This window comes from Triticum urartu, chromosome 3A (genome assembly GCF_056163025.1).
Source record: "Triticum urartu cultivar PI428250 chromosome 3A, HENAU_Tu73, whole genome shotgun sequence".
Lineage (NCBI taxonomy): Eukaryota > Viridiplantae > Streptophyta > Magnoliopsida > Poales > Poaceae > Triticum > Triticum urartu.
The window spans coordinates 530,952,595-530,979,671 of NC_141875.1; positions in this window are offsets into that span (position 1 = coordinate 530,952,595).

The window sequence follows — 27,077 nt, forward strand, 5'->3', positions numbered from 1 at the left end:
AAAACATCCAAAAAGGTGTTAGGTGGCACCGGCTTACGCTGAGATCCCAACCGGCTTAAAGCATCAGCCACCTCATTTTTCCTACGGTCAATGTGCTCCACCTGATAACCTTTAAAATGCCCTGCAATAGCATCGACTTCACGCCGATAAGCCGCCATGAGAGGATCTTTGGAATACCACTTGCCTGACACCTGTTGAGCTACCAAATCTGAGTCGCCAAGACACCGGACCCGGCTCAGGCTCATCTCTTTAGCCATTCAAAGACCATGGAGCAAGGCTTCATATTCCGCTACGTTGTTAGTGCAAGGAAACATCATCCGCAACACATAACAAAATTTGTCAGCTCAAGGGGAGGTTAAAACAACTCCAGCCCCCGAGCCTTCCAGTTGTCTGGACCCATCAAAGTGAATAGTCTAATATGTGTTGTCTGGTTTCTCCTCTGGCATCTGCATCTCTGTCTAGTCATTAATAATGTCAACCAGCACCTGAGACTTGATCGCAGTATGTGGCACATACTTCAACCCATGAGATCCAAGTTCAATGGCCCACTTGGTGACTCGTCCAGTGGCCTCTCTATTTTGGATGATGTCCCCCAAAGGCGCAGAGCTAACCATAGTGGTCGGGTGACCCTGAAAGTAATGCTTGAGCTTCCGGCTTGCCATGAACACCCCCTACACGAGCTTCTGCCAATGTGGATATCTTTGTTTAGATTCGATCAGTACCTCACTGACGTAATAAACCGGCCGTTGAACCGGATGTTCCTTGCCAACCTCTTTGCGCTCCACCATAATTGCCACACTAACAGCCCGTGAGTTAGCAGCTACATATAACAATAGCGGCTCTTTCTCAATTGGCGCAGCAAGAACCGATGGCTCGGGAAGCTGTTTCTTCAGATCCTCAAAAGCAGAGTTCGTAGCATCACTCCAAACAAAATCATATATTTTCTTCATCATCTGATACAAATGCATCGCTTTCTCCCCTAACTGGCTTATGAAGCGGCTTAAAGAAGCCACACGACCCGCTAGTCATTGAACGTCATTGATGCATGTTGGTTTGGCCAGGGATGTGATTGCCTTAATTTTCTCCGGGTTAGCTTCAATACATCGGTTGGACACCAAAAAGCCCAAGAGCTTGCCGGCCGGGACTCCAAAAACATACTTAGCCGGGTTAAGCATCATTTTGTAGACCCGGAGGTTATCGAAGGTCTCTTTCAGTTCTGTGACCAAGGTTTCCTCTTTCCTGGACTTTACCACTATATCGTCTACATAAGCATGAACATTACGCCCAATCTGATTGTGAAGACAATTATGCACACACCGTTGATAAGTCGCCTGGGCACTCTTAAGCCCAAAAGGCATAGACACATAGCAGAAAGCTCCAAACGGAGTGATAAAAGTTGTCTTCTCCTGATCTGTGACTGCCATCTTGATCTGATGATAACCTGAATAAGCATCCAAAAAACTCAAACGTGCACAACCCACCGTAGCATCGAAGATCTGATCAATACGGGAGAGAACAAAAGGGTCAGCCGGACAAGCCCTGTTTAAATCGGTGTAATCCACACACATACGCCAGGTGTCGTTCTTTTTTAGTACAAGCACCGGGTTGGCTAACCACTCTGGGTGAAAGACTTCCACAATGAACCTGGCCGCCAAGAGCCGGGCCACCTATTCTCCAATGGCCTTGCACCTTTCCTCGTTGAACCACCGGAGAAACTGTCTAACCGGTTTAAAATTTGGATAATTATTGAGAGTGTGTTCAGCGAGTTCCCTCGGGACACCAGGCATGTTGGAAGGTTTCCATGCAAAGATGTCCCGGTTCTCACGGATGAACTCAATGAGCGCGCTTTCCTATTTTGGATCCAAGTTGGCACTGATGATGAACTGCTTCGATGAGTCGCCAGGCACAAAGTCAACCATCTTGGTGTGATCAGCTGATTTGAATTTCAATACCGGCTCATGCTCCGTTGTTGGTTTCTTTCAAGACGTCATGTCTGCCGGGTCAACATGATCCTTATAAAACGTTAATTCCTCGGTTGCACAAACAGACTCAGCATATGCAGCATCACCTTTTTCCCACTCCAGGGCTATTTTCCGGCTTCCATGTACTATAATGGTGCCCTTATTACCCGGCATCTTGAGCTGCAAATACACATAACACGGCCGAGCCATGAACTTGGCATAAGCCGGCCGTCCAAATAGAGCATGATATGGCCTTTTGATCTTAACCACCTCAAAGGTTAATTTTTCTGCTCTGGAGTCATACTCATCCCCAGAGGCTACTTCTAGTTCAATCTTACCAACTGGGTATGCCGACTTGCCAGGTACCACACCGTGAAAAATAGTGTTGGATTGCTTAAGACTCTTATCAGTCAACCCCATTCGACGGAACGTCTCATAGTAGAGGATGTTGATGCTGCTGCCTCCATCCATGAGCACCTTAGTGAATTCATATCCACCAACCTGAGGCGCTACTACCAAGGCCAAGTGACCCGGATTATCAACCCGGGGTGGATGATCCTCTCTGCTCCACACAATAGGCTATTCTGACAACCGTAAGTAACGTGGAATCGCTGGCTCAACGGCATTGACGGCCCTCTTGTGAAGCTTCTGGTCCCTCTTACATAAACTAGTGGTGAACACATTGTACTGCCCACTATTCAACTGTTTTGGGTTGCTCTGATATCCGGACTATTGCTGCTGATTACCTTGGCTGGGTTGTGGATTATAGCCTCCTTGGTTACTTGGATGGCCCTAACCGTGAAATCCTCCTCCACCTGAACCGGCGCCTGGGCCATGGAAACCGCCCCCACCTGAACCGCCGCCTGGGCCGTGACCTCCATCAACTACATTTGAATTTTTCAACGCCTTCATGATTGTACAATCCTTCCACAGGTGAGTGGTTGGCTTCTCCCGGGTGCCGTGTCTTGGACAAGGTTCATTCAATAGTTGCTCAAGGGTGGGATCTGACCCGCCCGACCGAGGGGGCTGCCTACCCCTTGCGCCGTTGATTGTTGCCCCGCGCATTGGTGTTAGCCACAAATTCGTCAGCCTTACGTTTATTACCTCCTTGATTTGCCGGGTTATGTTGGTGACCCTTCTCGCTGCCGTTCTTCTTTCCCTTCCCTGTCTTTTCTTCATCAGACACGGGGTCCTTGGTACTATCAGAATCAGCATACTTGATGAGAGCCGCCATCAACTGGCCCATATCATTGCAGTCACGTTTAAGCCGCCCCAGCTTGTGCTTTAGAGGTTCAAAACGGCATTTTTTCTCCAACATTAAGACTGCCGAGCCGGCATGCATTTTATCAGATGAATGAATTATCTCCTTGATCCGGCGCACTCAATGGGTTGTGGACTCACCTTCCTATTGCTTACAATTGGTCAGGTCCATGATTGACATATGTTGTTTGCATGTGTCCTTGAAGTTCTGAATGAACCGGGCTTTTAACTCCGCCCATGAGCCGATGGAATTGGGGGGCAACTCTTTTAGCCAAGTACGAGTCGTTCCATCCAACATCATGGTGAAATATTTAGCCATTGCCTCGTCGCTGACCTCCAACAGCTCCATGGCCATCTCATAACTCTCAATCCAGGCCCCAGGCTGTAAATCGGCCATGTAATTAGGCACCTTACGAGGCCCCTTGAAATCCTTTGGCAAACGCTCAGTACGTATGGCCGGAACCAGGCAAGGAACACCTCCGGTTCTTGTGGCCACTCCTGCCTCAACCGAGGTTGCTGGATAAACCGGAAATGGTTGATGAGCCACCTGTTCCGCCGCCAGTTGAACCGCTCGCTCAGCCTCTTGCCGGATCCTCTCCTGATCTGCCAAGTTAAGGGCTCCAGCCTGTCCTGGCTCATGCCTGTGCGGCCGGTTGCGGCGTTGGACATTGCTTGACATGTCGGCTGAATCCATACGCCTACTATAGCTTGGGCTCCCGCTCGGGCGAGGGATTGAATGGATCCTGTCTCGACTGTAAGAGTACGTATCCTGCTGCGCCATAGCTGTTTGAAGAAGTTCTCTCACCCTTCGTGTTTCGATTGCCGCCGGAGAGTCGCCCTCCATCGGGAGAGCCGCCAAACGAGCCAAAGCTGCAATGAGGTTTTCCAAGGAATTGGAGAAGTAACCCGGTGGTGTTGGTACATAATGAGGCGGAGTGGTATGTATACGAGGCGGTTCCATGGCGCGCGGCTGAACCGGGGCCCCGGGTGTCGTGATCCGATTTGCCTCTGGTGGGTTACTTGCCCCGGCTCCGGGCGTAGGAAAAAGGTTCCTAGGATCGAGCGTCAGAGGTAGACGTGAATGAGTTTTCTGATGCCTTCTTCTCATGATCTTGTTTGACACGTCCAGATCCACCGAGAGCCTGAAAGTCTCTGCCTGAAGCTGTTGAGCACGAGCGTCCAAAGCCGCCCGCTCTGTGGCCATCCTGACCTCCTCTGCTGCTAAGTTTTCTTTGGCTTGTACCATCTCCTCACATACGCGTGCCACCTCTACGTCATGCTGAGCTTGATTCGCTAGCTCTACCACGGCAGTCAACAGGGTCGTCAGTTTATACATGAGGTCCATCAGAATCTGAGCCGGGGGGCGCGCGGGGTCTCCTGACCCGGCAGCGGCCTGTTGGGGAACGTTGCAGAAAACAAAAATTTTCCTACAGTTTCACCAAGATCCATCTAGGAGTTCATCTAGCAACGAGTGATTAGATGCATCTACGTACCTTGTAGATCGCGAGCGGAAGCGTTCAAAGAACGGGGATGATGTAGTCGAACACGACGTGATTCAAATCAGCAATGATCTTAGGTCCGAACGGACGATGCCTCCGCGTTCAACACACGTACGGAACGGATGACGTCTCCTCCTTTCTTGATCCAGCAAGGGGGGAAGAGAGGTTGATGAAGATCCAGCAGCACGACGGCGTGGTGGTGGATGCAGGGCGTCACAGTAGCAGGGCTTCGCCTATACTACGAGAGAGAGACGTAACGGGGAGAGAGGAAGCACCAAAGGCTGAGCTATAAAATCCCTCCTCTCCCCCACTATATATAGGAGGGCCAAGGGGGGTGGTGCGCAGCCTAGGAGATCCAATCTCCTAGGTGCGACGGCCAGGGGAGGTTTCCCTCCCCCCCAAGGCACTCAGGGGTGCCTTCCACTAGTGGGACTCCTCCCATATGGAAATCCTAGGCGCATGGGCCTATAGGGGCTGGTGCCCTTGGCTCAAACAGGCCAAGGCGCACCCCCTACAGCCCATGTGGCCCCCCGGGATAGGTGGCCCCACCCGGTGGGCCCCCGGGACCCCTCCGGTGGTCCCGGTACAATACCGATAACCCCGAAACTTGTCCCGATGGCTGAAACAGCACTTCCTATATATAATTCTTTACCTCCGAACCATTCCGGAACTCCTCGTGACGTCCGGGATCTCATCTGGGACTCCGAACAACATTCGGGTTACTGCATATACATATCTTCACAACCCTAGCATCACCGAACCTTAAGTGTGTAGACCCTACGGGTTCGGGAGACAAGCAGACATGACCGAGACGACTCTCCAGTCAATAACCAACAGCGGGATCTGGATACCCATGTTGGCTCCCACATGCTCCACGATGATCTCATCGGATGAACCACGATGTCGAGGATTAATCAACCCCGTATACAATTCCCTTTGTCAATCGGTTTGTTACTTGCCCGAGACTCGATCGTTGGTATCCCAATACCTTGTTCAATCTCGTTACCGGCAAGTCACTTTACTCGTACCGTAATGCATGATCCCGTGATCAACCACTTGGTCACCTTGAGCTCATAATGATGATGCATTCCCGAGTGGGCCCAGTGATACCTCTCCGTTATATGGAGTGACAAATCCCAGTCTCGATCCGTGTCAACCCAACAGACACTTTCGAAGATACCTGTAATGCACCTTTATAGTCACCCAGTTACGTTGTGACGTTTGATACACCCAAAGCACTCCTACGGTATCCGGGAGTTACACGATCTCATGGTCAAAGGAAAAGATACTTGACATTGGAAAAGCTCTAGCAAACGAACTACACGATCTTTGTGCTATGCTTAGGATTGGGTCTTGTCCATCACATCATTCTCCTAATGATGTGATCCCGTTATCAATGACATCCAATGTCCATAGCCAGGAAATCATGACTATCTGTTGATCAACGAGCTAGTCAACTAGAGGCTTACCAGGGACATATTATGGTCTATGTATTCACACGTGTATTACGATTTCCGGATAATACAGTTATAGCATGAATAAAGACAATTATCATGAACAAAGAAATATAATAATAATGCTTTTATTATTGCCTCTAGGGCATATTTCCAACAGTCTCCCACTTGCACTAGAGTCAATAATCTAGTTACATTGTGATGAATCGAACACCCATGGAATTCTGGTGTTGATCATGTTTTGCCCTAGGGAGAGGTTTAGTCAACGGATCTGCTATATTCAGGTCTGTATGTACTTTACAAATCTCTATGTCTCCATTTTGAACATTTTCACGAATGGAGTTGAAGCGACGCTTGATGTGCCTTGTCTTCTTGTGAAACCTGGGCTCCTTGGCAAGTGCAATAGCTCCAGTGTTGTCACAAAAGAGTTTGATCAGCCCCGACGCATTGGGTATGACTCCTAGGTCGGTGATGAACTCCTTCACCCATATTGCTTCATGTGCTGCCTCTGAGGCTGCCATGTACTCCGCTTCACATGTAGATCCCGCCACGACGCTCTGTTTGCAGCTGCACCAGCTCACTGCTCCACCATTCAACATATACACATATCCGGTTTGTGACTTAGAGTCATCCAGATCTGCTCAAGCGTCGACGTAACCCTTTACGACGAGCTCTTCGTCACCTCCATAAACGAGAAACATTTCCTTAGTCCTTTTTAGGTACTTCAGGATATTCTTGACCGCTGTCCAGTGTTCCTTGCCGGGATTACTTTGGTACCTTCCTACCAAACTTACGGCAAGGTTTACATCAAGTCTGGTACACAGCATGGCATACATAATAGAACCTATGGCTGAGGCATAGGGGATGACACTCATCTCTTCTATATCTTCTGCCGTGGTCGGGCATTGAGCTGAGCTCAATCTCATACATTGCAAAACAGGCAAGAACCCTTTCTTGGACTGATCCATTTTGAACTTCTTCAAAATCTTATCAAGGTATGTGCTTTGTGAAAGACCTATGAGGCGTCTTGATCTATCTCTATAGATCTTGATGCCTAATATATAAGCAGCTTCTCCAAGGTCCTTCATTGAAAAACTCTTATTCAAGTAGGCCTTGATGCTATCCAAGAGTTCTATATCATTTCCCATCAAAAGTATGTCATCTACATATAGTATGAGAAATGCTACAGAGCTCCCACTCACTTTCTTGTAAACGCAGGCTTCTCCATAAGTCTGTGTAAACCCAAACGCTTTGATCATCTCATCAAAGCGAATGTTCCAACTCCGAGATGCTTGCACCAGCCCATAAATCGAGCGTTGGAGCTTGCACACCTTGTCAGCATTCTTAGGATCGACAAAACCTTCCGGCTGCATCATATACAACTCTTCCTTAAGGAAACCATTAAGGAATGCCGTTTTGACGTCCATTTGCCATATCTCATAATCGTAGAATGCGGCAATTGCTAACATGATTCGGACGGACTTTAGCTTCGCTACCGGTGAGAAAGTCTCATCGTAGTCAATTCCTTGAACTTGTCGATAACCCTTAGCGACAAGCCGAGCTTTATAGATGGTCACATTACCATCCGCGTCTGTCTTCTTCTTGAAGATCCATTTATTTTCTATGGCTCGCCGTTCAACGGGCAAGTCAGTCAAAGTCCATACTTCGTTTTCATACATGGATCTTATCTCGGATTTCATGGATTCTAGCCATTTGTCGGAATCCGGGCCTGCCATCGCTTCTTCATAGTTCGAAGGTTCACTGTTGTCTAACAACATGATTTCCAAGACAGGGTTGCCGTACCACTCTGGTGCGGAACGTGTCCTTGTGGACCTTCGAATTTCAGTAGGAGCTTGATCAGAAGTATCTTGATCATCATCAATAACTTCCTCTCTAGTCGTTGCAGGCGCCTCAGGAACATTTTCTTGAGTTGCGCCATTTTCCGGTTCAAGAGGCAATACTTCATCAAGTTCTACTTTCCTCCCACTTACTTCTTTCGAGAGAAACTCTTTCTCCAGAAAGGATCCATTCTTGGCAACAAAGATCTTGCCTTCGGATCTGAGGTAGAAGATATACCCAATGGTTTCTTTAGGGTATCCTATGAAGACGCATTTTTCCGATTTGGGTTCGAGCTTTTCAGGTTGAAGTTTCCTGACATAAGCATCGCATCCCCAAACTTTTAGAAACGACAGCTTAGGTTTCTTCCCAAACCATAATTCAAACGGTGTCGTCTCAACGGATTTCGACGGAGCCCTTTTTAAAGTGAATGCGGCAGTCTCTAAAGCATAGCCCCAAAAAGATAGCGGTAAGTCGGTAAGAGACATCATAGATTGCACCATATCTAATAGAGTGCGATTACGACATTCGGACACACCATTACGCTGAGATGTTCCAGGCGGCGTGAGTTGTGAAACTATTCCACATTTTCTTAAGTGTGTGCCAAATTCGTGACTCAAGTATTCTCCTCCACGATCTGATCGTAGAAACTTGATTTTCCTGTCACGTTGATTCTCAACTTCACTCTGAAATTCCTTGAACTTTTCAAAGGTTTCAGACTTGTGTTTCATTAAGTAGACATACCCATATCTACTTAAGTCATCAGTGAGGGTGAGAACATAACGATAGCCACCGCGAGCCTCAACACTCATTGGACCGCACACATCAGTATGTATGATTTCCAATAAGTTGGTTGCTCGCTCCATTGTTCCTGAGAACAGAGTCTTGGTCATTTTACCCATGAGGCATGGTTCGCACGTGTCAAATGATTCATAATCAAGAGACTCCAAAAGTCCATCTACATGGAGCTTCTTCATGCGTTTGACACCAATGTGACCAAGGCGGCAGTGCCACAAGTATGTGGGACTATTATTATCAACCTTACATCTTTTGGTATCCACACTATGAATATGTGTAATATTACGTTCGAGATTCATTAAGAATAAACCATTGACCATCGGAGCATGACCATAAAACATATCTCTCATATAAATAGAACAACCATTATTCTCAGATTTAAATGAGTAGCCATCTCGTATTAAACGAGATCCTGATACAATGTTCATGCTCAAACTTGGCACGAAATAACAATTATTGAGGTTTATAACTAATCCCGTAGGTAAATGTAGAGGTAGCGTGCCGACGGCGATCACATCGACCTTGGAACCATTCCCGACGCGCATCGTCACCTCGTCCCTCCCCAGTCTCTGTTTATTCTGCAGCTCCTGCTGTGAGTTACAAATATGAGCAACGGCACCAGTATCAAATACCCAGGAGTTACTTCGAGTACTGGTAAGGTACACATCAATTACATGTATATCACATATACCTTTTGTTTTGCCGGCCTTCTTGTCCGCTAAATATTTGGGGCAGTTCCACTTCCAGTGACCCTTCCCTTTGCAATAAAAGCACTCCGTCTCAGGCTTGGGTCCATACTTTGACTTCTTCTTCCCAGCAGCTTGCTTGCCGGGCGCAGCAACTTCCTTGCCGTCCTTCTTGAAGTTCTTTTTACCCTTGCCCTTCTTGAACTTAGTGGTTTTATTCATCATCAACACTTGATGTTCCTTCTTGACTTCTACCTCTGCTGATTTCAGCATAGCAAATACTTCAGGAATGGTCTTTTCCATCCCCTGCATATTGAAGTTCATCACAAAGCTCTTGTAGCTTGATGGAAGCGACTGGAGGATTCTGTCAATGACCGCATCATCCGGGAGATTAACTCCCAGCTGAGTCAAGCGGTTATGTAACCCAGACATAGTGAGTATGTGCTCACTGAGAGAACTATTTTCCTCCATCTTACAGCTGAAGAATTTGTCGGAGACTTCATATCTCTCGACCCGGGCATGAGCTTGGAAAACCATTTTCAGCTCTTCGAACATCTCATATGCTCCATGTCTCTCAAAACGCTTTTGGAGCCCCGGCTCTAGGCTGTAAAGCATGACGCACTGAACGAGGGAGTAGTCATCAGTACGTGTCTGCCAAGCGTTCATAGCGTCTTGGTTCTGTGGGACGGGTGGATCACCTAGTGGTGCTTGTAGGACATAATCTTTCTTTGCAGCTATGAGGATGATCCTCAGGTTCCGGACCCAGTCCGTATAGTTGCTGCCATCGTCTTTCAGCTTGGTTTTCTCTAGGAACGCGTTGAAATTGAATACAACTTTGGCCATTTGATCTACAAGACATATTGTAAAGATTTTAGACTAAGTTCATGATAATTAAGTTCATCTAATCAAATTATTAATGAACTCCCACTTAGATAGACATCCCTCTTCTAGTCATCTAAGTATAACATGATCCGAGTTGACTAGGCCATGTCCGATCATCACGTGACACGGACTAGTCAACGTCGGTGAACATCTTCATGTTGATCGTATCTTCTATACGACTCATGCTCGACCTTTCGGTCTTCTGTGTTCCGAGGCCATGTCTATGCACATGCTTGGCTCGTCAAGTCAACCTAAGTGTATTGCGTGTGTAAATCTGTCTTACACCCGTTGTATGTGAACGTAAGGATCTATCACACCCGATCATCACGTGGTGCTTCGAAACGACGAACTGTAGCAACGCTGCACAGTTAGGGGGAACACTTTCTTGAAATTATTATGAGGGATCATCTTATTTACTACCGTCGTTCTAAGCAAACAAGATGCAAAACATGATAAACATCACATGCAATCAAATAATAATAGTGTCATGATATGGCCAATATCACATAGCTCCACTGATCTCCATCTTGGGGCTCCATGATCATCCTGTCACCGTCATACTCATCGACATGTAAGTTGTGATTCCTATTACAATAGCATGAACATCTCATACATCACATATAGATCATTCATCATTCATCACAACTTTGGCCATATCACATCACATAGCATACCCTGCAAAAACAAGTTAGACGTTCTCTAATTGTTGTTTGCATGTTTTACGTGGCTGCTATGGGTTTCTAGCAAGAACGTTTCTTACCTACGCAAAGACCAGAACATGATATGCCAATTGCTATTTACCCTTCATAAGGACCCTTTTCATAGAATCCGATCCGACTAAAGTAGGAGAGACAGACACCCGCTAGCCACCTTATGCAACTAGTGCATGTCAGTCGGTGGAACCTGTCTCACGTAAGAGTACGTGTAAGGTCGGTCCGGGCCGCTTCATCCCACGATGCCGCCGAATCAAGATAAGACTAGTAACGGCAAGCATATTGAACAAAATCAACGCCCACAACTACTTTGTGTTCTACTCGTGCAAGAGAACTACGCATAGACCTAGCTCATGATGCCACTGTTGGGGAACGTTGCAGAAAACAAAAATTTTCCTACGGTTTCACCAAGATCCATCTAGGAGTTCATCTAGCAATGAGTGATTAGATGCATCTACGTACCTTGTAGATCGCGAGCGGAAGCGTTCAAAGAACGGGGATGATGTAGTCGAACACGACGTGATTCAAATCACCAATGATCTTAGCACCGAACGGACGATGCCTCCGCGTTCAACACACGTACGGAACGGATGACGTCTCCTCCTTTCTTGATCCAGCAAGGGGGGAAGAGAGGTTGATGAAGATCCAGCAGCACGACGGCGTGGTGGTGGATGCAGGGCGTCACAGTAGCAGGGCTTCGCCTATACTACGAGAGAGAGACGTAACGGGGAGAGAGGAAGCACCAAAGGCTGAGCTATAAAATCCCTCCTCTCCCCCACTATATATAGGAGGGCCAAGGGGGGGTGGTGCGCAGCCTAGGAGATCCAATCTCCTAGGTGCGGCGGCCAGGGGAGGTTTCCCTCCCCCCCAAGGCACTCAGGGGTGCCTTCCACTAGTGGGACTCCTCCCATATGGAAACCCTAGGCGCATGGGCCTATAGGGGCTGGTGCCCTTGGCCCATACAGGCCAAGGCGCACCCCCTACAGCCCATGTGGCCCCCCGGGATAGGTGGCCCCACCCGGTGGGCCCCCGGGACCCCTCCGGTGGTCCCGGTACAATACCGATAACCCCGAAACTTGTCCCGATGGCTGAAACAGCACTTCCTATATATAATTCTTTATCTCCGAACCATTCCGGAACTCCTCGTGACGTCCGGGATCTCATCCGGGACTCCGAACAACATTCGGGTTACTGCATATACATATCTTCACAACCCTAGCGTCACCGAACCTTAAGTGTGTAGACCCTACGGGTTCGGGAGACAAGCAGACATGACCGAGACGACTCTCCAGTCAATAACCAACAGCGGGATCTGGATACCCATGTTGGCTCCCACATGCTCCACGATGATCTCATCGGATGAACCACGATGTCGAGGATTAATCAACCCCGTATAGAATTCCCTTTGTCAATCGGTATGTTACTTGCCCGAGACTCGATCGTTGGTATCCCAATACCTTGTTCAATCTCGTTACCGGCAAGTCACTTTACTCGTACCGTAATGCATGATCCCGTGATCAACCACTTGGTCACCTTGAGCTCATAATGATGATGCATTACCGAGTGGGCCCAGTGATACCTCTCCGTTATATGGAGTGACAAATCCCAGTCTCGATCCGTGTCAACCCAACAGACACTTTCGGAGATACCTGTAATGCACCTTTATAGTCACCCAGTTACGTTGTGACGTTTGATACACCCAAAGCACTCCTACGGTATCCGGGAGTTACACGATCTCATGGTCAAAGGAAAAGATACTTGACATTGGAAAAGCTCTAGCAAACGAACTACATGATCTTTGTGCTATGCTTAGGATTGGGTCTTGTCCATCACATCATCCTCCTAATGATGTGATCCCGTTATCAATGACATCCAATGTGCATAGCCAGGAAATCATGACTATCTGTTGATCAACGAGCTAGTCAACTAGAGGCTTACCAGGGACATATTATGGTCTATGTATTCACACGTGTATTACGATTTCCGGATAATACAGTTATAGCATGAATAAAGACAATTATCATGAACAAAGAAATATAATAATAATGCTTTTATTATTGCCTCTAGGGCATATTTCCAACACGGCCGACCCGGTGGTTGTTGCTGCCGCTGCTATGGAGTTCTTCCCCAGCTGTGTTCCTTCCATGAAGACTCCGACCCAATTCGGCGGCTCAAAGGGGTCTGGAATACTGCTGCCATCGGAATAGCCCCCGAGCATGCCATCCTGCAGCTGATACAAAGAGTCTGTCTCTCCCGTTGATGATGTGGCGTCAGAACAGACAGCCGTCTCACCGCCATCCACCGATTCTTTAGAGTATTCACCGCCGTGGATGCAACCTACGAAGGCATGCTTCACGGCAGATTGAACACGGGTGGACCTCGTGCACTGAGCCGTTTCGATGAGGTTGGTGTGGACGTCCGGCTCAGCGCCCGACTCGCCGATCCGACCGATGAAGACATGAATTCCACCGAAGGGGACGCGGTACCTGTACTCAATTGAGCCGGCCTCGGGGCCCCACCCTTCGTCGTTGATATAGAGCTTGCCGCGACGACTCTTGGTCATCCGGCCCATAGCGTATCCCTTGAGCCCTTCGAAGTTGCCCTTAAAGAACTCAAATCCACCGTGCGCTGGCCCCACGGTGGGTGCCAACTGTCGTGGAATTGTCACGGCAGATGTCCTAGCAAAAGGACTTAGTCGTAGGGCCATGGCAACTAGGAAGCTTAAAGGGGTTAATCAGGATAGAGGACACGAGAGGTTTTATACTAGTTCGGCCCCTTACGATGAAGGTAAAAGCCTACATCTAGTTGCGTTGGAATTACTGGGGTTTCGATCACCAAGAGGCTAATCCGCCAGCTTGGTTCTCGATCTCTTGTTTCTTGCCCTAAGCCACCACCAGGTCGTCCCCTTATATACACGGGTTGACGCCTGGTGGCCTACAGAGTCCCGGCTGGCTCATAAATCGTGTCCGGCTCGGTGACTTCTTTTACATTCCTTTCCTTACAAGTCTTTCCATACATACGGTGGTTTACAATATTGGGCCTTAAGCCGCCGCTAGGCCTTTAGGCCTTCTATAAGGTTTAATAACCTATCGCCTTGAATGTCTATTGGGCTTCCTTTGTGACCCGCCATTAGGGCTGACCCAGTCCCTCCTGGTCAGGTCATAACCGATAGCTATATCCACAATAGGATTACCTAGGACCCGATCGGGATATGATTCAATCTGGGTAGTAGTTGATCGCTTGACTAAGGTGTAACATCCCGGGTGTAACTTGCCATATTTGTACTCCAACTCTTGCAATTTTATGCTCTAAGTTATGATTTTCCCTTCGTGGTTGGGTCTTGTCTTCATTTTGCATTTTGTTCATGTCATGCATTTCATATCATGTCATCATGTGCATCTCATTTGCATAAGTATTCGTCTCATGCATCCGAGAATTTTCCCCGTTGTCCGTTTTGCAATCCGACACTCCTACGTCCTCCGACGCCCCCTTTTGTCTCTTTTTGTGAGAGGGTGTTAAACATTCTCGGAATGGACCAAGATTTGCCAAGCGGCCTTGGTACGCCACCGGTAGACCGCATGTCAAGTTTCATGCCATTTGGAGTCCGTTTGATACTCCAACGGTTAACCGGGGAACTGTAAAGGCCTCGGGTGTGTTGCAGCCCAACACCCCTCCAAAACGGCCCAATAACCCATCCAAACCTATCCCATGTCCTCTGTCGTCGGATCACGATCGCATGGCCGAAAACCACACTCCATTTGGACACTCCTACCTCCCCCTACCTATATATATGTGATCTCCTCCAAATTTCGGGTCTAACCCTAGCTCTCCCTCTCCTCGCGCCGCCGGACATGTCCGTCCGAGTCGGACGCGTCCGCACCGCCGCCACCAGCGAATCGCGGCCTGCGACATGGCATGACCGCTGCCCCCGCGCCACCGGCCTGCCTGGCCCGTGGCCGGCCCTCCCGCTCGCCGACCGGGCCATGTCCCGCCGCCGCCTCTCCTCCCGTCCCACGCGCCGCCCCACGCCTTCCGCCGCTCGACGCCGCCGCCAGCGTCTGCCACGCCTCCTCCGGTGCCGTCCGCCGCCTCCATCACCGACCCTGCCACCCGTCACCTGCTTCGCCTCCCCGCGGCGCCCCACGACAGGATCCGGCCAGATCCGGCGAGATCCGGCCCGGACCCGCCTCCTTCGGCTTTCCCCCGCTTCTCTGGCCACCGCAGCGTCAACTCCGGCGAGATTCAAGTCCAACCTCGATCCCCGCGCCCGATGAACCCTAGATCTGGAGGTCCAAAATTCTCTCTAAGTCCTTTTCTGCTACAATTTCAGGCCCTGTTCATCATGCCATAACTCCCATCCGTAAATCCGTTTTGCATGCATGATATATCAAAATGTTCATCATGATGTGCTCTTCATTTTGTTCGATTGTGACATGCTTGTTTGAGTCCATCTTGATGCCCAAATCGTTGATGCAAGAGTGCTATAAAATGTTAGGTGTTGATTCTTAGCAGAGTATGAGGATTTGTCATTTTTGCTACAATTATTGTGTGCTGCATATGGACTTAAGCTCTACATGTGTTTTGGGATATGCCATGCCATCTTTACAGGGGTGTATTCCATGTATTTTTGTGATCTTCGTGGTGACTAGCACAAGCATGCAAAGTAGCTCTCGTGATATTGCTGATTTCAGGGACTTGGGATTTCACTAAGTCATTTCCCTGCTGTTATTTTTATGCCATGTATTCATGTTGCTACAGAGAGATCCATGCTTTGTTTGAGTATCTTCAGTAAAGATGATTTTTACATATGGTTGCGCTCTATCCATCCATGCCCCTGTTTGAATTTATGGAGTGACCTAGCATGACGCAATCTTGCTCTACTTTTGCTATAAAATGTTCCTGGCAGATTGTTTACATGTTAATTAATTTTGCCATGGTTGTTGTAGTTGATCCAAGAATACTATAAACTTGTTCTTGCCATGGTTAGCCTTATGATCATGTCTTCTTGCTGGTAGTATGCTTAGTTTGTCATGCAAGGCTTTGTGATGAGTGAATCGAGCTCGCAAAGTGGCCTTTATAGTTCTGTTTATGCCATGCTCAGTTTTCTGCTAAGTATGGATCTGTTAACGGAACTTGCTATGTTTACATGGGTGCCATAATATCTTCTGTGCCTTTTTGGCTCTTGATCAGTAAGGTACTTTTGTTCTATGCTTTGAGTATATTCATTACATGCCTTGTTTTGCTATGATATGTTCCTGTAGCATGTTGTTAGCTTGCTCTAAACATGTCTTCCTGATGTTAATTCCTGGCATGTTGTTATTTTCACTAAGTCTGTGATGTTGTTAGCTTTTGCACTTTTTCCATGCTTGTTTGAACCTGCTCTTGTGTGATTTAGCCGCAGCTCAGTGTTCATCTTTTGTCAAGTAGCTTGAGTAGATGGCTTCTGTGTGCTTTGTTGCTATGTTGGAGTGCAGTAGCTTAATTTCTTGTTGCATTATAGATGGCATCGCGCTGTTAATCGCAGAATTGTGCCATTCTTGTTTAGCTTGCCTTTTGCAAACCGTGCATCCGATTCCGGTGATGTTTATATCGATTTCGACCGAAATCAACTCATCTTTCTAGCGGCACACTTGGTTTTTCCAAGTTGATGTCTGGTTCATTCTTTCCCTTCGGAAGCACGCATATGCATTGCATATCACATCCCGCATATCATGCCATGTTTTGCATCATGTTGCTTGCGCATTGCACCGTGGTTGATTGTTGTTTCCTTTGCTTGTGTTCTTTCCTTGGATAGAGCCGGGAGATGAGTGTGTGATCGAGGAACCCGTTTAGTACACTTACGAGGATCAAGCTTTCGTCAACTCGGAGAACTTTGCAGGCAAGATGACCATACCCTCGAAATCACTTCTATCTTTGCTTGCTAGTTGCTCGCTCTATTGCTATGCCGCGATACCTACCACTTGCTATATCATGCCTCCCATATTGCCATGTCAACCCTCTAACCCACCTTTCCTAACAAACCGTTGTTTGGCTATATTACCCCTTTGCTCAGCCCCTCTTATAGCGTTGCTAGTTGCAGGTGAAGATGGAGTTTGTTCCGTGTTGGAACATGGATATTGTTGGGATATCATTATTATATCTCGTTTACTTTAATGCATCTATATACTTGGTAAGGGTGGAAGGCTCGGCCTTATGCCTGGTGTTTTTTTCCACTCTTGCCGCCCTAGTTTTCCGTCATACTGGTGTTATGTTCCTTGATTTTGCGTTCCTTACACGGTTGGGTGTTATGGGAACCCCTTGACACTTCGCCTTGAATAAAACTCCTCCAGCAAGGCCCAACCTTGGTTTTACCATTTTCCACTTAAGCCCTTTTCCCTAGGGTTTCGCGGACTCAAGGGTCATCTTTATTTTAAACCCCCGTGCCAGTGCTTCTCTAAGTGTTGGTCCAACCTAAGCGATGTCCGGCGCCCCCTGGGCAACCAGGGTCTATGCCAACCCGATGTCTGGCTCATCCGGTGTGCCCTGAGAACGACATATGTGCAGCTCCTATCGGGATTTGTCGGCACATTCGGGCGGCTTTGCTGTTCTTGTTTTACCATTGTCGAAATGTCTTGTGACCGGGATTACGAGTCTGATCGGATCATCCTGGGAGAAGGAATATCCTTCGTTGACCGTGAGATCTTGTGATGGGCTAAGTTGGTACACCCCTGCAGGGTTTTGAACTTTCAAAAGCCGTGCCCGCGGTTATGGGCAGATGGGAATTTGTTAATATCCGGTTGTAGAAAACTTGAAACTTAACTTAATTAAAATGAATCAACCGTGTGTGTAGCCGTGATGGTCTCTTTTTGGCGGAGTCCGGGAAGAGAACACGGTTTCGTGTTATGATTGAACGTAAGTAGCTTCAGGATCACTCCTTGATCATTTTAGCTTCTCGACCGTGCTTTGCCTCTCTTCTCGCTCTCTTTTACGTATTATCCACCTTATATGCTAGTGCTTGCTGCAGCTCCACCTCACTACCCCTTTTTCCTACCTTTAAGCTTAAATAGTCTTGATCGGGAGGGTGTGAGATTGCTGAGTCCCCGTGACTCACATATACTTCCAAACAGATGCAGGTGCAGATGATGCCAGTGCAGGGGACGCTACCGAACTGAAGTTGAGTTTGATGAGGATTCGGGCCGTTACAATGTGTCTTTTCTGGATGATCGGTAGAGGAGCCCAATTGGGCTATCGGGGATCTAGCATTTGGGGTTGTCTTTCTTTATTTTGGTTCCGTAGTCGGAACTTGATTGTATTCTAGATGATGTGTGCTATATTTATGTATTGTGTGAAGTGGCGATTGTAAGCCAACTCTTTATCCCGTTCTTATTCGGTACATGGGATGTGTAAAGATTACCCCTCTTGCGACATGCCTACTATGCGGTTACGCCTCTAAGTCGTGCTCCAACACGTGGGAGATATAGCCGCATCATGGGTGTTACAAGTTGGTATCAGAAGTGATTGTTGGGGATCGTAGCATCACCAAGATCAATCTATGGAGTCATCTAGCAACGATAGGGAGAGGAGTGCATCTACATACCCTTGTAGATCGCGAGCGGAAGCGTTCAAGAGAACGGGGTTGATGGAGTCGTACTCAACGTGATTCAAATCACCGATGATCCTAGCGCCGAACGGACGGCACCTCCGCGTTCAACACACGTACGGAGCGGTGACATCTCCCGCGCCTTGATCCAGCAAGGAGGAGGGAGAGGTTGAGGAAGAGAGCTCCAAGAGCAGCACGACGGCGTGGTGGTGGTGGAGCGGCAGTACTCCAGCAGGGCTTCGCCAAGCTCTTAACGGAGGAGGAGAGGTGTTGGGGAGGGGAGGGGCTGCACCTTGGATGTGGTGTGCAGCCCTCCCCTTGCCCCTCTATTTATAGGGGAAGGGGGAAGGGGGCCGGCCCCCTCTAGATGATATCTAGAGGGGGGGGGGCTAAGGGGGAGGGGGCTTGCCCCCCAAGCCAAGAGGGGGCGCTCCCCTTTAGGGTTCCCCCAACCCTAGGCGCATGGACCCTTGGGGGTTGGTGCCCCAGCCCACTTGGGGCTGGTTCCCTTCCCCCTACAGCCCATAAGGCCATCCGGGAGAGGTGGCCCCTCCCGGTGGACCCCCGGAACCCCTCCGGTGGCCCCGGTATAATACCGATATGCCCCCGAACCTTTTCGGTGACCGTACAACAACTTCCCACATATAATTCTTCACCTCTGGACCATTCTGGAACTCCTCGTGACGTCTGAGATCTAATCCAGGACTCCGAACAACATTCGGTAATCACATACAAGTCTTCCTAATAAGCCTAGCGTCATCGAACCTTAAGTGTGTAGACCCTACGGGTTCGGGAACCATGCAGACATGACCGAGACAACTCTCCGGCCAATAACCAACAGCGGGATCTAGATACCCATGTTGTCTCCCACATGTTCCATGATGATCTCATCGGATGAACCACGATGTCGAGGATTCAAGAAATCCCGTATACAATTCCCTTTGTCAATCAATACGTTACTTGCCCGAGATATCGTCGGTATTCCAATACCTCGTTCAATCTCGTTACCGGCAAGTCACTTTACTCGTTCCGTAACACATCATCCTGTGACCAACCCTTAATCACATTGAGCTCATTATGATGATGTCTTACCGAGTGGGCCCAAAGATACCTCTCCGTCATACGGAGTGACAAATCCCAGTCTCGATTCGTGCCAACCCAATAGACACTTTCGGAGATACCCGTAGTGCACCTTTATAGTCACCCAGTTACGTGGTGACGTTTGGCACACCCATAGTATTCCTACAGTATCCGGGAGTTGCACAATGTCATGGCCTAAGGAAAAGATACTTGACATTGGAATGCTTTAGCAGATGAACTACACGATCTTGCGCTATGCTTAGGATTGGGTCTTGTCCATCACATCATTCTCCTAATGATGTGATCCCGTTATCAATGACATCCAATGTCCATGGTCAAGAAACCATAACCATCTATTGATCAACGAGCTAGTCAACTAGAGGCTCACTAGGGACATGTTGTGGTCTATGTATTCACACATGTATTACGATTTCCGGATAACACAATCATAGCATGAACAATAGACAATTATCATGAACAAGGAAATATAATAATAACCATTTTATTATTGCCTCTAGGGCTTATTTCCAATAGTCTCCCACTTGCACTAGAGTCAATAATCCAGTTACATTGTGATGAATCGAACACCCATAGAGTTCTGGTGTTGATCATGTTTTGCTCGAGGAAGAGGTTTAGTCAACGGATCTGCAACATTCAGGTCCGTATGCACTTTACAAATATCTATGTCTCCATTTTGAACATTTTCACGAATGGAGTTGAAGCGACGCTTGATATGCCTGGTCTTCCTGTGAAACCTGGGCTCCTTGGCAAGGGCAATAGCTCCAGTGTTGTCACATAAGAGAGTCATCGTGCCCGACGCATTGGGAATAACTCCTAGGTCGGTAATGAACTCCTTCACCCAGATTGCTTCTGGTGCTGCCTCTGAGGCTGCCATGTACTCCGCTTCACATGTAGATCCCGCCATGATGCTTTGCTTGCAACTGCACCAGCTGACTGCCCCACCATTCAAAATATACACGTATCCGGTTTGTGACTTAGAGTCATCCAGATCTGTGTCGAAGCTAGCATCGACGTAACCCTTTACGACGAGTTCTTCGTCACCTCCATAAATGAGAAACATATCCTTAGTACTTTTCAGGTATTTCAGGATATTCTTGACCGTTGTCCAATGTTCCATGCCGGGATTACTTTGGTACCTTCCTACCAAACTTACGGCAAGGTTTACATCAGGTCTGGTACACAGGATGGCATACATAATAGATCCTATGGTCAAGGCATAGGGGACGACACTCATCTTTTCTATATCTTCTGCCGTGGTCGGGCATTGAGCCGTGCTCAATCTCACACCTTGCAATACAGGCAAAAACCCCTTCTTGGACTGATCCATATTGAACTTCTTCAATATCTTATCAAGGTACGTACTTTGTGAAAGACCAATGAGGCGTCTCGATCTATCTCTATAGATCTTGATGCCTAATATATATGCAGCTTCTCCAAGGTCCTTCATTGAAAAACACTTGTTCAAGTAGGCCTTTATGATTTCCAACAATTCTATATCATTTCCCATCAATAGTATGTCATCCACATATAATATGAGAAATGCTACAGAGCTTCCACTCACTTTCTTGTAAACACAGGCTTCTCCATAAGTCTGCGTAAACCCAAACGCTTTGATCATCTCATCAAATCGAATGTTCCAACTCCGAGATGATTGCACCAGCCCATAGATTGAGCGTTGGAGCCTGCACATCTTGATAGCATTCTTAGGATCGACAAAACCTTCTAGCTGCATCATATACAATTCTTCCTTAAGGAAACCATTAAGGAATGCCGTTTTGACGTCCATTTTCCATATCTCATAATCATAGAATGCGGCAATTGCTAACATGATTCGGACAGACTTCAGCTTCGCTACGGGTGACAAAGTCTCATCGTAGTCAACCCCTTGAACTTGTCGATAACCCTTAGCGACGAGTCGAGCCTTATAGATGATCACATTACCATCCGCGTCCGTCTTCTTCTTAAAGGTCCATTTACTTTCTATGGCTCGCCGATCATCAGGCAAGTCAGTCAAAGTCCATACTTTGTTTTCATACATGGATCCTATCTCCGATTTCATGGCTTCCAGCCATTTGTCGGAATCTGGACCCACCATCGCTTCTTCATAGTTCGAAGGTTCACCATTGTCTAACAACATGATTTCCAGGACAGGGTTGTCGTACCACTCTGGTGCGGAACGTGTCCTCGTGGACCTTCAAAGTTCAGTAGCAACTTGATCTGAAGTTTCATGATCATCATCATTAACTTCCTATCTAGTCGGTGTAGGCACCTCAGGAACATTTTCTTGAGCTGCGCCACTCTCCGGTTCAAGAGGCAATACTTCATCAAGTTCTACTTTCCTCCCACTTACTTCTTTCGAGAGAAACTCTTTGTCTAGAAAGGATCCATTCTTGGCAACAAAGATATTGCCTTCGTATCTGAGGTAGAAGGTATACCCAATAGTTTCTTTAGGGTATCCTATGAAGACACATTTTTCCGATTTGGGTTCAAGCTTTTCAGGTTGAAGTTTCTTGACATAAGCATCGCATCCCCAAACTTTCATAAACGACAGCTTAGGTTTCTTACCAAACCACAATTCATACGGTGTCGCCTCAACGGATTTCGACGGAGCCCTATTTAAAGTGAATGTGGCAGTCTCTACAGATAACCCCAAAATGATAGCGGTAGATCGGTAAGAGACATCATAGATCGCACCATATCCAATAGGGTGCGATTACGATGTTCAGACACACCATTACGCTGTGGTGTTCCAGGAGGCGTGAGTTGTGAAACTATTCCACATTTCCTTAAGTGCATGCCAAATTCATGACTCAAATATTCTCCCCCACGATCTGGTCATAACAACTAGATTTTTCTGTCACATTGATTCTCAACCTCACTCTGAAATTGCTTGAACTTTTCAAAGTCTCAGACTTGTGTTTCATTAAGTAGACATACCCATATCTACTCAAGTCATCGGTGAGGGTGAGAAAATAACGATAGCCACCATGAGCCTCAACACTCATTGGACCGCACACATCAGTATGTATGATTTCCAATAAGTTGGTTGCTCGCTCCATTGTTCTGGAGAACGGAGTCTTGGTCATTTTTCCCATGAGGCATGGTTCACACGTGTCAAATGATTCATAATCAAGAGACTCCAAAAGTCCATCTGCATGGAGTTTCTTCATGTGTTTGACACCAATGTGACCAAGGCGGCAGTGCCACAAGTATGTGGGACAATCATTATCAACCTTACATCTTTTGGCATTCACACTATGAATATGTGTAACATCACGTTCGAGATTAAATAAGAATAAACCATTGACCAGCGGGGCATGACCATAAAACATGTCTCTCATATAAATAGAACAACCATTATTCTCAGATTTAAATGAGTAGCCATCTCGCATTAAACGAGATCCAGATACAATGTTCATGCTCAAAGCTGGTACTAAATAACAATTATTGAGGTTTAAAACTAATCCCGTAGGTAAATGTAGAGGTAGCGTGCCGACGGCGATCACATCGACCTTGGAACTATTCCTGATGCGCATCGTCACCTCGTCCTTCGCCAGTCTCCGTTTATTCCGCAGTTCCTGTTTTGAGTTACAAATATGAGCAACTGCACCGGTATCAAATACCCAGGAGCTACTACGAGCGCTGGTTAGGTACACATCAATAACATGTGTATCACATATACCTTTGGCATTGTCGGCCTTCTTATCCGCTAAGTACTTGGGGTAGTTCCGCTTCCAGTGACCGTTTCCCTTGCAATAAAAGCACTCAGTCTTAGACTTGGGTCCATTCTTTGGCTTCTTCCCGGAAGCTAGCTTACCGGGTGAGGCAACTCCCTTGCCATTCTTCTTGAAGTTCTTTTTACCCTCGCCTTTCTTGAACTTAGTGGTTTTATTCACCATCAACACTTGATGTTCCTTTTTGATTTCCACCTCCGCTGATTTCAGCATTGAATATACCTCGGGAATGGTCTTTTCCATCCCCTGCATATTGAAGTTCATCACAAAGCTCTTGTAGCTAGGTGGGAGCGACTGAAGGATTCTGTCAACGACCACATCATCTGGGAGATTAACTCCCAACTGAGACAAGCAGTTGTGCAACCTAGACATTTTGAGTATGTGCTCGCTGACAGAACTCTTCTCCTCCATCTTACAACTATAGAACTTGTCGGAGACTTCATATCTCTCGAGCCGGGCATGATCTTGGAAACCATTTTCAGCTCTTGGAACATCTCATATGCTCCGTGTTGCTCAAAACACTTTTGGAGCCCCGGTTCTAAGCTGTAAAGCATGCCGCAGTGAACCAGGGAGTAATCATCACTACATGTCTGCCAAGCGTTCATAACGTCTTGTTCTATAGGGAAAACAGGTGCTTCACCCGACTGGTGCATCAAGGACATATGCTTTCCTGGCAGCTATGAGGATAATCCTCAGGTTACGGACCCAGTCCGTGTAGTTGCTGCCATCGTCTTTCAGCTTGGTTTTCTCTAGGAACGTGTTGAAGTTGAGGGCAACATTAGCGTGGGCCATTTGATCTACAAGACATATTGCAAATATTTTTAGACTATGTTCATGATAATTAAGTTCATCTAATCAAATTATCTAATGAACTCCCACTCAGATAGACATCCCTCTAGTCATCTAAGTGATACATGATCCGAGTCAACTAGGCCGTGTCCGATCATCACGTGAGACGGACTAGTCATCATCGGTGAACATTTTCCTGATGATCGTATCTTCTATACGACTCATGTTCGACCTTTCGGTCTTCCGTGTTCTGAGGCCATGTCTGTACATGCTAGGCTCGTCAAGTCAACCTAAGTGTATTGCGTGTGTAAATCTGGCTTACACCCATTGTATGCGAACGTTAGAACCTATCACACCCGATCATCACGTGGTGCTTCGGAACAACGGACCTTAGCAACGGTGCACAGTTAGGGGGAACACTTTCTTGAAATTATTGCGAGGGATCATCTTATTTATGCTATCATCGTTCTAAGCAAATAAGATGTAAAACATGATAAACATCACATGCAATCAAATAGTGACATGATATGGCCAATATCATTTTGCTCCTTTTGATCTCCATCTTCGGGGCGCCATGATCATCATCGTCACCGGCATGACACCATGACCTCCATCATCATGATCTCCATCATCGTGTCTTTATGAAGTTGTCTCGCCAACTATTACTTCTACTACTATCGCTAACGGTTAGTGATAAAGTAAAGTAATTACATGACGTTTATGTTGACACGCAGGTCATAAATAAATTAAAACAACTCCTATGGCTCCTGCCAGTTGTCATACTCATCGACATGCAAGTCGTGATTCCTATTACAAGACCATAATCAATCTCATACATCACATATATCATTCATCACATCCTTTTGGCCATATCACATCACATGGCATATGCTGCAAAAACAAGTTAGACGTCCTCTAATTGTTGTTGCAAGTTTTTACGTGGCTGCTATAGGTTTCTAGCAAGAACATTTCTTACCTACGCCAAAACCACGACGTGATATGCCAATTTCTTTTTACCCTTCATAAGGACCCTTTTCATCAAATCCAATCCGACTAAAGTGGGAGAGACAGACACCCGCTAGCCACCTTATGCAACTAGTGCATGTCAGTCGGTGGAACCAGTCTCACATAAGCGTACGTGTAAGGTCGGTCCGGGCCGCTTCATCCCACGATGCCGCCGAATCAAGATAAGACTAGTAATGGCAAGTAAATTGACAAAATCGACGCCCACAACAACTTGTGTTCTACTCGTGCATAGAAACTACGCATAGACCTAGCTCATGATGCCACTGTTGGGGATCGTAGCAGAAATTTAAAATTTTCTATGCATCACAAGGATCAATCTATGGAGTCATCTAGCAACGAGAGGGAGAGGAGTGCATCTACATACCCTTGTAGATCGCGAGCAGAAGCGTTCAAGAGAACGGGGTTGATGGAGTCGTACTCTTCGTGATCCAAATCATCGATGATCCTAGCGCCGAACGGACGGCACCTCTGCGTTCAACACACATATAGAGCGGTGACGTCTCCCGCACCTTGATCCAGCAAGGAGGAGGAAGAGGTTGAGGAAGAGAGCTCCAACAGCAGCACGACGGCGTGGTGGTGGTGGAGCGGCAGTACTCTGGCAGGGCTTCGCCAAGAACTTAACGGAGGAGGAGAGGTGTTGGGGGAGGGGAGGGGCTGCGCCTTGGATGTAGTGTGTAGCCCTACCCTTGCCCCTCTATTTATAGGGGAAGGGGGAAGGGGGCCGGCCCCCTCTAGATGAGATCTAGAGGGGCGGCGGCGGCCAAGTGGGAGGGGGCTTGCCCCCCAAGCCAAGGGGGGGCACCCCACCTTTAGGGTTCCCCCAACCCTAGGCGCATGGGCCCTTGGGGGGTTGGCACCCCAGCCCACTTGGGGCTGGTTCCCTTCCCCCTACAGCCCATAAGGCCATCCGGGAGAGGAGTCCCCTCCCGGTGGACCCCCGGAACCCCTCCGGTGGCCCCGGTATAATACCGATATGCCCCCGAACCTTTTCGGTGACCATACGACAAATTCCCACATATAATTCTTCACCTCCGGACCATTCTGGAACTCCTCGTGATGTCCCAGATCTCATCCAGGCCGCCGAACAACATTCGGTAATCACATACAAGTCTTCCTAATAAGCCTAGCATCATCGAACCTTAAGTGTGTAGACCCTATGGGTTCGGGAACCATGTAGACATGACCGAGACAACTCTCCGGCCAATAACCAACAGCGGGATCTGGATACCCATGTTGTCTCCCACATGTTCCACGATGATCTCATCAGATGAACCACGATGTCGAGGATTCAAGCAATCCCGTATACAATTCCCTTTGTTAATCGGTACGTTACTTTCCCGAGATTCGATCGTCGGTATTCCAATACCTCGTTTAATCTCGTTACCGGGAAGTCACTTTACTTGTTCCGTAACACATCATCCTGTGACCAACCCTTAGTCACATTGAGCTCATTATGATGATGTCTTACCGACTGGTCCCAGAGATACCTCTCCGTCATACGGAGAGACAAATCCCAGTCTCGATTCGTGCCAACCCAACAGACACATTCAGAGATACCCGTAGTGCACCTTTATACTCACCCAGTTACATTGTGACGTTTTGCACACCAAAAGTATTCCTACAGTATCCAGGAGTTGCACAATCTCATGGTCTAAGGAAAAGATACTTGACATTGGAAAAACTTTAGCAGACGAACTACACGATCTTGCGCTATGCTTAGGATTGGGTCTTGTCTATCACATCATTCTCCTAATGATGT